Consider the following 13,316-nt stretch of genomic DNA (forward strand, 5'->3'; position numbering starts at 1 on the left):
ACATTGTGAGGGGACAGGACAGAAGAGGACAAAGAGGTTGGAAAAGTAGTCAGGAGTTAGACCTTGTGTGCTGTGGCGGGCAGTTTGGAATTTCATCCCATGCGTGATGGGAAGCTGGTGATGGACCTTAAACAGCAAGCTGACAGATGATCTATTTTTGCAGAAAGAACATGTCTGATTGTTGTTTTGGAGGATGGGTTGTAGCAAACAAAAGTGGAGGCGGGGAGGCCAGTTATGAAGCTGCTATTACTAAATCTAGAGAAGAGATGATGCTCTGTCAGGGGGAGATGGTGAGCAACGATTGGATTTGGGATCTATTTGGAGTATAGGTACAATAGAATTATCAATAGATAAGGAGTAGACTCTTGGAGACAGAGAGGACTCAAGAGTGTCTCCTAGGGTTTTAGCTTAAACAAAGAGGCGAATTCACAGAGTTGGGAGGGAGGAGATGGTGGCAGGTTTCTCTTTGGGGAAAGAACTGTGTATTCTGTTTTGGCCATATTAATTTCGAGATACTCGTTCAGACACCAAAGATGCTGAGAAGGCAAGTGTATATACAAATCTAAATCACAGGGGAGAGGTCTTGTCTAAGCATATATGTTTGAGAGTTACTGGAATATAGCTGGGGTTTCAAACCATAGCGCAGGGTGAGATTACCCGAGAGAGATTCTGGACAGAGAGATGGTCTGAGAACCATCTCTGGATGGTTCTAAACTAGACCCTGAAATGTTGTGCTACCATATCAACTGCTGCCGAGGACAGATGCTGAGAACAGATTATTGTCTTACACTCTGTGAATGTTTGAAAGCTGTTTATGCTGCATAAATCATTCCCTGATAAATTATGAAATTTTCAGGCAAAAACCTCATGTGTCTTATTTTTGTATCTTCCTAGTACCATGGGAAGGATAATAATATTTTTGTATTTTCCTAGTACCATGGGAAGGATAATAAATTTGGAGAGGATTTGTGCCTATAGTTTCCAAAAAATGTTTGTTTGAAAAGTTGAGATTGCTTTCTTAGTGTGCCAACATTTTATAGCCTCCTATTACTTTAAACCTGAAAGCTATCAGGATTTTTATTTGTCATAGGTTGGATTGGCATCAAGAACTCCGAAAAATTTCCTTTCAGCTGTTCAGCGCTACCACCACTTTCTAACCTTGGCTTTTGAGCCGGAATACTAGATGTTGAATTGATGGAGTTTTTCAGAGTTTTCTTTTTGTTTTTTTAATAAAAGAAGGAAATGAATTTGAAATGGTAGTACAACAGTCATAAAAGGAAAAATGATTCAGTAAATATCAATATTTCATTATTTGAAGAATTACAAAGAAAATGTATAGTTTAGGCTGTAGGCAAGGCATGGGTGTCCTCATACTCCCACTTTATGAATCTCAGAAATAAAGGCAAGATGAATTATATTAGCTGTACTCTGTAATGATAAGAAATTTTTAGTTTGTCATGGTACTGGGTTGTAATTGTTTACCATTCAACACAATGTATTTAACATTAAATATACCTTGTTTCTATAGTTTAATTATATTTATTTGACATGTGTAACAGCAAATTTTGTTTCATCTGCTCCTAAAAAAAGAAACATGATTTATAGTGTACAGTTACATAAGATAGGTTAAAGCATAACTCCTAATTACTGTCATTAAGTGGTACCACATTCTTATCATGTATCTTCTTTTTGTTTGTATATCCTTGGATTCTTAATTTTGGTGCTTCTCTCAGTTTGCATCTTTTGGTACATTTATAAGAAAAGAAGGAAATGTCGATGCAATATATTCTAAGCACTCGCGATCTATATAAATGACCTCTTGAATGGATTCTTCATTGTTTTTATCAAAATTCTATATTGCTCTGGCTGAAAATAGAAAAAGACATAATCCTGGGGCTATTCATTACAACACCGTGTTAACAAAAGCCTGGAAATATCTCAAATCCATAAGGAGGGGACCAGTTTAATAAACTATGGAATACCCGTGCTCTGAATACTATTCAGTTATGAAAAGAAATTAAAAATTATCTCTAGTACATATTGCTAAGCTAAAAAAGAACACCAATGTGGGGAAGATTGTGTATAGTATCCTATTGTTTAAGGAAGGAATGGAGAAATATGAATATATATGTGTATATGTATGTATAGCATGTATGTGTTATATATATGTACATGTTGTGTGTGTACAACAAACAAAACCAAATTCTTTGTATAAACCAAAGAACTAAAAAAATCGGGTTACTATAGAGGAAGGAGGGATGGGATAGAGGGGCCAGGGATAGAAACTAGAATTTTCTAAATATAGAAAAAATTTGCAAAACTATGTAAATATTTTACATAATTATAGGTAAAATTAAAGCAGAGTAAAATGTGTACTTTCTAAAAACTGAAGGCAAAATTTAAACAATGAGGTAACTTTGTATCAAGTTGGTGATTTAACTTCATGGAGAATTATGTCAAATGACTAAAACACTTTCATCTGTTTGTCCATTACTAGTGAGATATAACCAAAAAAAAAAAATCAGCAAAGATATATTGAAATGTTTTTATTAATCATTTGTTTTACTAATCTTTTTATAGTAATTACATTGGCATTGTTATTCTGAGCTGATTCCATGTATATATGTGTATGTGTGTATGTATAATATCACATGTATTTTTACATATAGTATATATGTATATATTCGTAATACTTGTATAAGTAATCATTTTATCTAATGTTTCTTATTGTACAATATCTTATACTTTATTACTCATTACTTTATTACTTTATCTTGTGTGTTCATGCACTCACACTCACATATACTAACACACACATAGTAGGATATATATTTTATTATATATTTCTGTATACATCATAAAATAAACCAAATTAGTGATTATGTTCATGTCACTAAGGAACCAAGATTTTAGTAAATATACATTTGAAGGATTAAATGTCAACCCCCCTATAATCCTGAATTTGAATTAGAAATATCTCTGTATTTAATGTAATCCTATTTTCATTTCAAAATTCATATTGTTTTTAGTTTTTAAATTCCTTGTTTCTTAGAGGTGATGTCATCTTATATGTTAGTGAACTTGCAAAATGGTTTTCTAAAATTTTCTTCAAATTTTTATAGTAAGCAATATGTGAAAGCCTGCCTCCTTCATCTAAGTTTTTAGAATGACATTCTCTTTCTCTCGTTCTAGGATATCTTTCAAAGGCTCTGTGTGGGTTTCTTTTCTTTTTAAGGGAAATGCCTAAATCATAAAGATTGAGTTAGTAATAAATCATCTTAGGTCTTCTGTTGCTTTAATTCAATTACTTAGTTTGTGTATATGTCCTTTATTTTTTTTTAACTTCTTCTGACCTTGAGATTAACTAGCCATTTTGAAATTATGTTTTGAAAACTCAGAAAGTACAGTATACCCTTGGAATAGCTGTGGGTCTTCCTGAAGGCCAGAACAACAAATTAAATTTAATTCCCTCTTAGAATTTTTCATTAGGCTTTCTGGACCATAGCTCAGTGGCAAGGGACTGGAGATTATTCTTATTATGCATGGAGGTAATAAGTCCTCTTTGACAGTGTGGTTCCATTTCACAACTTCAGTGCCTCTTCACAATATTACCTGTCCTCTGGGGAGGCCATTTTGAAAATAACATATGGCTTTCCTTTCATTGTGTGAAACCAGTGTTTAATTTGGCTGGAAGAGCAAATTGTACTTGACATCAATTTTACTTGTTTTTATTTCTGGAAAAGCCACTCTGAAAGGTCATTTTCCAATAAGGTTATAATATAACTTTATTAAGTGCATTGTATTTATTTATTACATGTTAATTAAGTTCTTCACGCACACACATCCACACATGACATGAGACATAACAGAACAAAGCCCTTGTTTGTAATACTCCAGAGACCTGACTCACAAGAGCAGTAACATTATCATTTGTGTTTACATGGACTCTGTGAGGTAGACCAACAATGGCTGCAGATTAGTTGCTGTTTCTCCCATTGGGAGATTGGGAGATGGAGTCTAATTCCACCCTGTTGAATCTGAATTGGCTTTAGTGACTTCACCAGTAGAATGTGTCAGAAGTGACTTTCGAGACTTTTGAGGCTGGGTCAGAAGAAGTTTTCCTGCAGCAGATTCTGCCCAGGCCTTTTGGAACACGCTCTCTGGGAGCTCTGAGCCACCAGGTAAGAAGTCTGACTACCTTGAGTTCATCCTGGAGAAACCATGTGCAAGACTTCTAGCCAGCAGTCCCACTTGAACCCAGCCTTCTAGCCATGCCTGCCAAGGCATCAGACAAGTGAATGAAGCCTTTCTGACCAACCTGTCCACGGCTGAATGTCACTGAGCCATCTTTTTTTTTTTTTTTTTTTTGCGGTACTCGGGCCTCTCACTGCTGTGGCCTCTCCCGTTGCGGAGCACAGGCTCCGGACGCGCAGGCTCAGCGGCCATGGTTCACGGGCCCAGCAGCTCCACGGCATGTGGGATCTTCCCGGACCGGGGCACGAACCTGTGTCCCCTGCATCGGCAGGTGGACTCTCAACCACTGCGCCACCAGGGAAACCCTCACTGAGCCATCTTAATCAGCATCCTGTGGAGCAGAAGAATCACCCAGCTGAACCCTGCCCAAATTCCCGATTGACCGAATTATAAGATTTAGTAAAAAAAAAAAAAAAAAAAAGTTTTAAGCAACTAAATGTTGGAGTGATTTGTTATGCAGTAAAAGATAACCTGAATAGAATATGTACACTGATCTCTTAAATCCAGTTTGAATATGATGAATAAATAGTATATTGAGGAAGCAGCATTGAAGGACCTGGGACATGAAAGTCTAAGTTACAGTTTCATTCTTACTAACTTGTGTAACTATGAGCAAATTGACTGATCTCTTTGAACTTTATTTTTTTCAGATATAAAAAAAGAGAATTGTATAATAAGAATAATAAGAATGTCTCAGTGTAATAAAAGAAAGCACTTACTGAATGGTATTGTACAAGGCACTGAACTAGGTGTTTTAATACATAATTTAATTTCCACACCAATTCTGTAAATTATAGCTATTATTATTATCATTTCATTATTAATACCAGTTTACAGATGGGAAAATAAGCTTCGAGAAATCAGGAAACTGCTCACATATGCTCTATAAAATATATTTTTCTAACCTCTAGTTTCCTATTATTCTGTTTCTAAGATTCTTTGAATCATCACTTGTGATTTAGTGTCCTATTTGTGAAAGCTCAAGAATTTTTTTTACCGAACCAAAAGAAATTTCAAAGTTGTAAAGTAAAATCAGTTATGTAAAGAGAATGTCAGAGTCTTTAGTGCAGTTTATCCCAATACTGTTTATATATTGGGACGATAGAAAGAACTAGAAACATCAAAAGGTTCCTCTTTTGGTCTTCAGTCATGTTGTAAGGGAGCCACACTTGAAAGTGAGGGGTACACCTTACAAGTAGAAACATACTGGTTACAGCAGTTGCCACATAACATAGTCCATCGAAATGGATCTTGGTAGAGAGGGAAAAAAGGTACTTCAGTGCCAATTGGTGAGCTGTCTTGTGTATAAAAGAACTATGTCTTCATCTTAATTATTAGTGAAGTATAAATTGCCCCTACGTTCTTTGTATTTTTGTGGTTTTTTTGTCCCCTATTTTCTTCTAATCATTTTTTCTTTAGCTTTGTACTTACAGTTACAAAGAGCATGTGTTCATGCTCACTGAAAGAAGGAAGGAAGGAAACCCACTAATATTCTTTGGGTAACTTTAACCCTGTGCTATTAGCATAGCACATATGCTATTTCAGGTTTAAATTTTAAAACGCATAACATTTAAATTTTGGAGATTATTTTGGTTTCCTAAAGCCACATGGTAGTGAAAGGTGGAATTGGAGTTTGAATCCATCTTCTGAATCCTTGTTTCTGATGTGTAAAATGCCTCACTATCTCTTGTAAGCCTGCTCTTTTGTTGACGAGATTGATTTAGGTTTGATTTACCAATTCTTTTAAAAATCTTAATCCAATTTAAGAGTGCTGATTCACATATTGCATGGCTTCCCTGGTGCTCTGAACCTATTACTTTTGGTTGAAGTATTAAGAGTGTCTAAATATAAGCTCATGAATGAACTTGCTGAGTGGATTGAAAAATACCCCTAAGCCTTTTAGGCCTTAGGTTGCAGGGTGTGCATTAGCGGTTGGACTCACATTTATTCATGGTGAAGATCTGTTTGAGGCACTGATGGAGGTATCATTTTGTGTGATTTAGTGAGGATTGCTGGGCTCTGCACCATGCCAAATGAGCCCTGGGAGAGCAACCTGGATACATAAGAATTTCCTTCCATTCTCTTGAGAGAGGACGTTCACATCCTTGGGAGGTCCCTCTTCTCAGAGCCCTGGGCCAGCTGTCTGAGTCACTGTCTACCTGCATTTGATACCTGCTAGCAGTTTCCTCTAGCCCAGCTGTTCTGTAATGGGGCAATTTTGCCCTCCTTCCAGGAGATATTTGACAACGTCTGAAAACAACTGGGAGATGCAACAATTATCGAGTGAGTAGAGGCCAGGGTTGCTGCTAAACACCCAACAACCCCAGGACAGCCCCCACAAAGCATTATGTGGTCCACATGTCAACAGTGCCGAAGTTGAGAAAGTGGAGTAGGTTTTCTCAACCCTATTCTTTCATTATTGCCCCCTAAGGAGCCTCTTCAGACATTTTCCGCTAATGATACCCCTCCCCATTGAATTTTAATATATTATACAGTAAGTCCCCTACATACGAACCTTCAAGTTGTGAAATATTTATGTCATTGCCTTACATGGGAAACCAATAGCACTGCCATAAATACATGGGGCCAATAAAAATAAAGTGGGAAAAATTAATGAGCTGTTATTGCTTTCTGAAGGCTCTGAACTGGGAGCCAGTACACTTTGGGCTAAAAAGGAAGATTAGCGTGGAAGAAAGGTATTCAAGATACATGGGCCCAAACCGAGACTTTCTCCTTGATACTGTTTGAAAGAGAATTGAAGTGGGCATAACTCCTCACAAGGTGACTGAATGCTATATAATGCTGTATCTGTGTACTAACCAAAAACCATCTCATCTCATGTACCCCAGGGGTCTCTCCTACATTTTAGAAACACTGGTCAGGTAAGCCCAGGTACTTTTGTGCCCTTGCCTTTTCTGCCCCTTGACTGTCTGCCCATGCAGTGTCGTCAGTGGTCAACTAGAACCATTGGAGGTTTCTTACTGCCTTTTGTGTTCCTAGTGCCAAGCACCGTGCCTGGTGCACACAGAGCAGTGGCTCCATGTTTATCTGTCACTGGAATGATTGAACGAAGATGTGTCCTCACTGACCGTGCATGGCCCCAGGTAGTCCGTAGGTCAAGTGTGTGTGAAGTAGGGTTGGGTCCAGCTCCCTGGGTGTGTGATTGGTGAACAGACCTTCAAGTGGATTTCCATCCATCCGTGGCTAAGGGCTGCTCTTGTGCAAGAGTAACCTATGCAGCCACACCCGGCTGGTCTGTATAAAGGTAAAGGAGATGTGGGTTAATGGATACGGAGAGGACTTTTGCAGGTTCTTCTCAAGATTTAGGGGTAAGTGGAGAAGCTCAATCTTGTCACATATGCCTTAGATATATTCTCTTTGTTCTGAGGGGTGCTTGAGAAGCAGTTACCAGTAATTGTCATTGAGAGAAATTGAGTGTAGAAGAAAAATAGACTTTACACAAATATTTAAAAGCATGCTTACTAAATAAAGACCAAGAGATTTGAGGAGCAATTATTTCATATGATCATTTCTTGTTCTAGGATAAGGATATAAAAATGAATATTTCTTTAACAGAAGAGTGTTCTGAGTGGTGCCGCCTTCTTTCCCTTTCTTGCTTTATTCCTTCCTCTCCTCTCATCCCTCTCCAACTCTTTCTCTCCCTCCCCTTTCTTTCAGGGGAGAAGTACATGCACCCCAAAGTCTCCAATCATGGAAGTGTTTTCCTCATGGGTCAGGCACTGGTAGTCCATAGCTGACCACCAGGGAATGAATGGCAGCCAGTCATAGAAAGTCAAGTCAGGAAGGGTTCAGAGTCAACTCTTAGCATTTCTGTTGGAGATGCTAGAAAGATGGAGAAATCTGGAGAGAATGAATGACTTACCGCCGGCATACTGCTCGTGAGTTGTGATCCTGTGTGTTTCGTGACATGTCACGTGTGCTGTGTATGAGGTAGGTATGGCTTTAAGAACCAATAGGAATAATAGGAACAAGAATGTGAAGGATAAGAATATTCCCAGTGATGGAGCAGTACCAGTAGGTCATTCAAGTATTTGTTGAGCCAGTTCATGGGAGGCATGCGGCAGAAGCCTGATTAGAGTGGGTTTAAGAGAAAGTGGAAGGAGGGGAACTGGAGAAGAGGGTAAACAAACTGTGAAAACTCAGTTTTTCTTTAGATTGGATGAGAGAAATGGGAAAATAGATGTTGGTAGTAGGGTCAGGAGGGGTACGTTCAAAGAGGATTTTTTTTTTAGCTGGAGGAAATTATAGTGTGTTTTCTGCATGTGGAAATGATCCTGTAGAGAGGGGAACATGAATGATGTAAGAGGGGGGAGAGTTGCTGGAATGATGTGTCTGAGCAGATAGCAGGGGATGGGATCAGTGAGCAAGTGGACTGATTAGCGAGTGATACCTAGGAGTATTGGCGGGGTATCTATGGCAACTGGAGGCAAGGCAGGGGCTCACAGGACAGATGCTTAGAGTTGCTCTCTTCTCTCTGCATCAACGCTCTAGGGATACAGGAAGTGTGTTAGTTTCCTAGGGCTACTGTAACAAGGTACCGCAAACTAGGTGTCTGGGCTAGTCAGTGTTCTCCAGGGAAACAGAGCCAATAGCACGTATACAGATATAGAAACAGAGTTATTTTAAGGAATTGACTCACACAATTATGGAGTCTGAAATGTCCCAAGACCTGCAGACAGCCAGCTGGAGACCCGGGAGAGCCCATGATGTAACTCCAGTCTGAGTCCAAAGGCCTGAGAACCAGAAGAGCTGAGGATGCATGTTCCAGTCTGAAGACTGGACTGCTGGAGACCCAAGAGGAGCTGATGTTTAAATTTGTTGCCCAAAGACAGGAAAAGTTTGATGTCCTAGTTCAAGACAGTCAGACTGGAGGAATTCCCCCTTATGCCAGGGAGGCTCAGCCTTTTTGTTCTAGTCAGGTCTTCACCTGATCGGATGCTGCCCATGCGCATTGGGGAAACAACTTGCTTTACCACCGATTTAAATGTTCATCTCCTTCAGAAACACCCTCACAGAAACATCCAGAATATTGTTGGGCCAAATATCTGGGCGCCTCATGGTCCAGTCATGTTGATACATAAAATTAACCACCACAGAGTCTTAAAACAGTAGAAATGTATTCCCTCACCGTTCTGGAGCCTAGAAATCTGAAATCCTGGTGTTAGTAGGGTTGGTTCCTTCCGGTGGTTCTGAGGGAGAGTCCACTCCACGCCTCTTTGTTCCCTGGCTTTGGGTGGTTGCTGGCAGTCCTTGGCATTCCTTGGCTTGTACATATCATTCTAAACTCTGCCTTCATCGTCACATGGCAGAGACCCATGTGTGTCTGGGTCCGAATTTCCCTCTTCTTAGAAGGACACAGGTCACTGGCTTAGGGATCACCCTAATCCAGAATGATCTCATTTTAATTTGATTATATATGCAAAGGCTGTATTTCCAAATAAGGTCACATATGCAGGCTCCAGAGGTTAGGACTTCAAGCATATCTTTTGAAGGACACAATTCAACTCATAGTAGGAAGCAGGACACTCAGCTGGGGATGAGGATGGAGAAGAGGAGAGGTTAAAATAGTCATATAAGAGAGGGGGCAAAGTTGATGATGAAAGAATTGCAGAGCATGCTGAGCAACCTGAACTGCCTGCTGTGGTTCATGGCCATGAGCTGCATGTGAGGCCAGCCAGCATGGATGTGTGGGGTTTCCAGCCATGTGTGTGCAGCCTTGGCTTGAGCAGAAGGTTGGTATTTTACCAGGGTTGGTCTTCCAAGGGAATTTGATGAAGTGGTCGTTAAAGGTGCATGGAGGGGAATTGTTATGATGAGTGACCTTGGATGTTAAGTTGGGTAAGGAAGGCTGAGAGGACATGAGAGGGTGGGTCACAGGGAACGGGTGACAGATGAGTGGGTTGAAGTTCCTGTCTAGTTGAAGATGCTGAGGGTCACTGGTACTAATAAGAGATCACGGTCAGAGACTTGGATGCTTAAAATGGAGCTGTGGGCTAGTGGCCTTTAAGTACCTAGGATTTTAAATACGTTGCCTAAAATCACGTAACTCTTGTTCCAGGGAGCCTCTTTTATTACTTTTAATTATGGTGTTCAGCCTCCTTACCCTAGGCAAATTCAGAGGGTTATTCACTTTCATTATAAAAAATAATCTGTTCATACAGCTGATGCTTGCTATATTTCTCGTCTTCATCATTTAGGGGAGAAATATCTCTGGTAATGTTTGCAAAGATAAGTAAAGCAGAGTGTCATTTCCAAGCTGACCTATTGCAGTTCAATGGTTCAGGACTTCTAAATGTAAAATTAAGATGCTAAGGATATTGTAATCTATGAATTGGAATCTTTTGATTATCAGTGGAGATGTCTTCCTCAGAGGAATATTTGGAGATAAGGCATCAGTGTAAGTTCTTGGCTTCACTGTTGTCATTTGTTATTTTATAATGTGGTAGCAAATCTGACTCCCCAAAATATTTCCTGATGGGTAGCTTTGATCTTCTTAGACCCTCCCATCAGGTTCTCATTGACTCCGCATGGATGGCAGAGTATAGTATAGTCTTTCCTCACCTGACCCATATCTAGTTTTTGCAGCATCATCTTTTGCTGTTCACCTTTTTGTACCACACATTCCAGCCAAACTACAGCACCTACTTGTTCCTAGATATAAGATTTCCTTCCTGCCCCTGGGTTCTTTCTCTTCCTGTCCTTGGGTCTGTTAACATCCTGTTAGCTCACCTGACCTTCAAGGCCCTGATCAGAAGATGTCTCTTTAATGAGGCTTCCCTTTAGTCTTGTGATTCTCAAACATTAGTGCATATCAGAATCACCTGGAGAAGTTGCTAGAAGGCAGCTTACCAGGCTCCATCCCCAGAGTTGGGGCATGAGAACCTGCAATTCCATTGAGTTCCCAAGTGATGCTGATGCTGGGCCTGGAATCTATATCTTGAGAACCACCATGCTAAAGGTTTAAAGTCTTTCTTAGTTACATTGACATTTATTTCTGCTAAAGCTTGGTTCTGTCACACTGCAAACATAATATTAGCACATATTTACTGAGCAATAATTATTTATCTAATGTCTTCTCTATGCACACAGATTATGCACATTGAAAGATTATTCATTTCCAATAAACCGCAATATTTACAATACTCAAAATCACACTGAAGATAATTTAATCTTGGATGAATCAGTCGGCACCTCTGTTTCATGCATTGCCTAAGGTGTATCCTTATAAACGTCAATCATAATTTTATGGTACTCCAGAAAAAATTAGATTATTTGAACTTTCTGTAAAAGCTGATAAAGCAGAGATTTAAAAGAGGAAGGAGACTTCAAATTTGGAACTTGTATACTAAGTGCATGTGGATGTAATTACGGCATTTATTAGAACTACAGGAGACATAGCCAGACCCTTTGACCTGGGTCTTGTATTTGGTGCCTGTTTGGGCTTGTGCTGGGCAGGGAGGTGAGCGGGGCATGTCCTCTGAAGGGCTGTCTTGAGGAGAAGAGGGACAAGGTGAGTCTGGGCAGATTGGGCTGTTTCTGAGCAAAGGTCCTTGTGGTCAAGAAGGGGTCAGCCTTTTTTGTAGCTTTGTGCTGCTCTATTCAGGGCTAAGTCCAGGACAAACAAATGACATACACACAGCTGCCTTTGCTTAAATCAGCTCAACAGACTGTTCTCATACAGCCAGATAAAATCTGGCATTTACTTTGTATCTAGCAACCTTTGCTTTTAGGAGAATTAAAAAAAAAAAAGAAGCTGGGAATCTTGCATGACTGAGTTTTATAATAATGTTGCATTAAAGGGAAAATATCGTTTTAATAGCTTAGTAATGAGAATGGTTTGGGTTTTTAAAAGGGATGCTATCATCTGTATATAAATGGTGTAAAAATTTAAGGATGTCTTGTTCTTTCGTCTTCCTTTTGAGTCATGTGTCTCTCCCAACTTACCTTTGGTGTTTCTTGTTCATCACTCCATTTGAACGGTTTGACTTTGTAGCTTTGGGTGAGAAGCACTTTCGTCATGGGGCATAAGATCAGGGGTGGGAGGAGCCCAGATTTCTGCTCGTGTCTTAGAAGAGATGGAAGTGAATTAGTTCTGTTTCTCAAGACCAGGTGTGGGCTAATCAGAGCTCTGAGGGTCCCCAGTTTGCAGGTTCCGTCTTTGAGGACCAACCAATCTTGGGTCAGTTTTCCACCCCATGCTCCACTTTTGCATAGGGCTGTGGGAAGCTCTGGACTGGCCTTCCTTCCTTGTGTGAATAGGGCGGGGGCTGAGACCCTTAGGCTGAGGAGAAGCAGAATTGAGCTCACGGGTGGCAAGAGTTACTGAAGGTCTTGGGACCAAGTGGGGAGTGAATTTTCACCCTCCATTCCAAGCAGTGCAGACCGGAGGGGTGAGTGTGTGAATGAGCCAGTGGTTAAGAAGATGATGTGCAATTTCTTTGGATGGAGTTTTTGTATCTGATCTTTACAGAGAGGGTCTGGCTTCGGGTTGGGGCCTTAGTCTGTGTAAAGTCTGACTGAGCCTCACCCTGAGTTGGCTTGGCTCTTGGTGTGGTCAGTGTATATGTCCTGCCATCCCTCCCTCTCCTGACTCATGCCCAGTGCACACGGACGGGTCCACTTCTCTTTCAAATCTTTCTCTGATGCCTCCAGACCATAAGAGAGTCTTCCCTCCTCTGAAGTTTTAGAGTCTGTATAGCCTCGATCACATAGTTTGGCTCTATTTGAAACCGAAGTGGTTTGGTTTAATTTCCATTTGGGCAATTCAAATGCCTTTATAAGTAATAAAATACATTTACTTGAGTGTACTTAACAAACATACGCAAAATGAATGGGATGGTTTCATCCTGGCCAATTACAGAAAATGAACCATGGAGTTTAAGGCATGATTTCAAGGAGGATTTGAGTAACTGAGAAAGATGGGTAAACAATAAAAATTAAATGTGAGAAAATAGGATAATCACCAACAAAAGAATTACCTTTATTTTTTTCTTACAAAATGAATTGAAGCAAATATGCTAAAACCTTTATATACCACTGTT

General features: G+C 39.8%; 1 protein-coding gene across 1 annotated transcript in view; it reads left to right on the forward strand.

Annotated features, from left to right (window-relative positions):
* The window catches only part of PID1 (phosphotyrosine interaction domain containing 1), a 257,624-nt gene that overhangs the window by 75,586 nt on the left and 168,722 nt on the right, over positions 1 to 13,316 (forward strand). The window lies entirely within an intron of this gene.

The sequence above is a fragment of the Globicephala melas genome, chromosome 7 (genome assembly GCF_963455315.2).
Source record: "Globicephala melas chromosome 7, mGloMel1.2, whole genome shotgun sequence".
Classification (NCBI taxonomy): Eukaryota; Metazoa; Chordata; class Mammalia; order Artiodactyla; family Delphinidae; genus Globicephala; species Globicephala melas.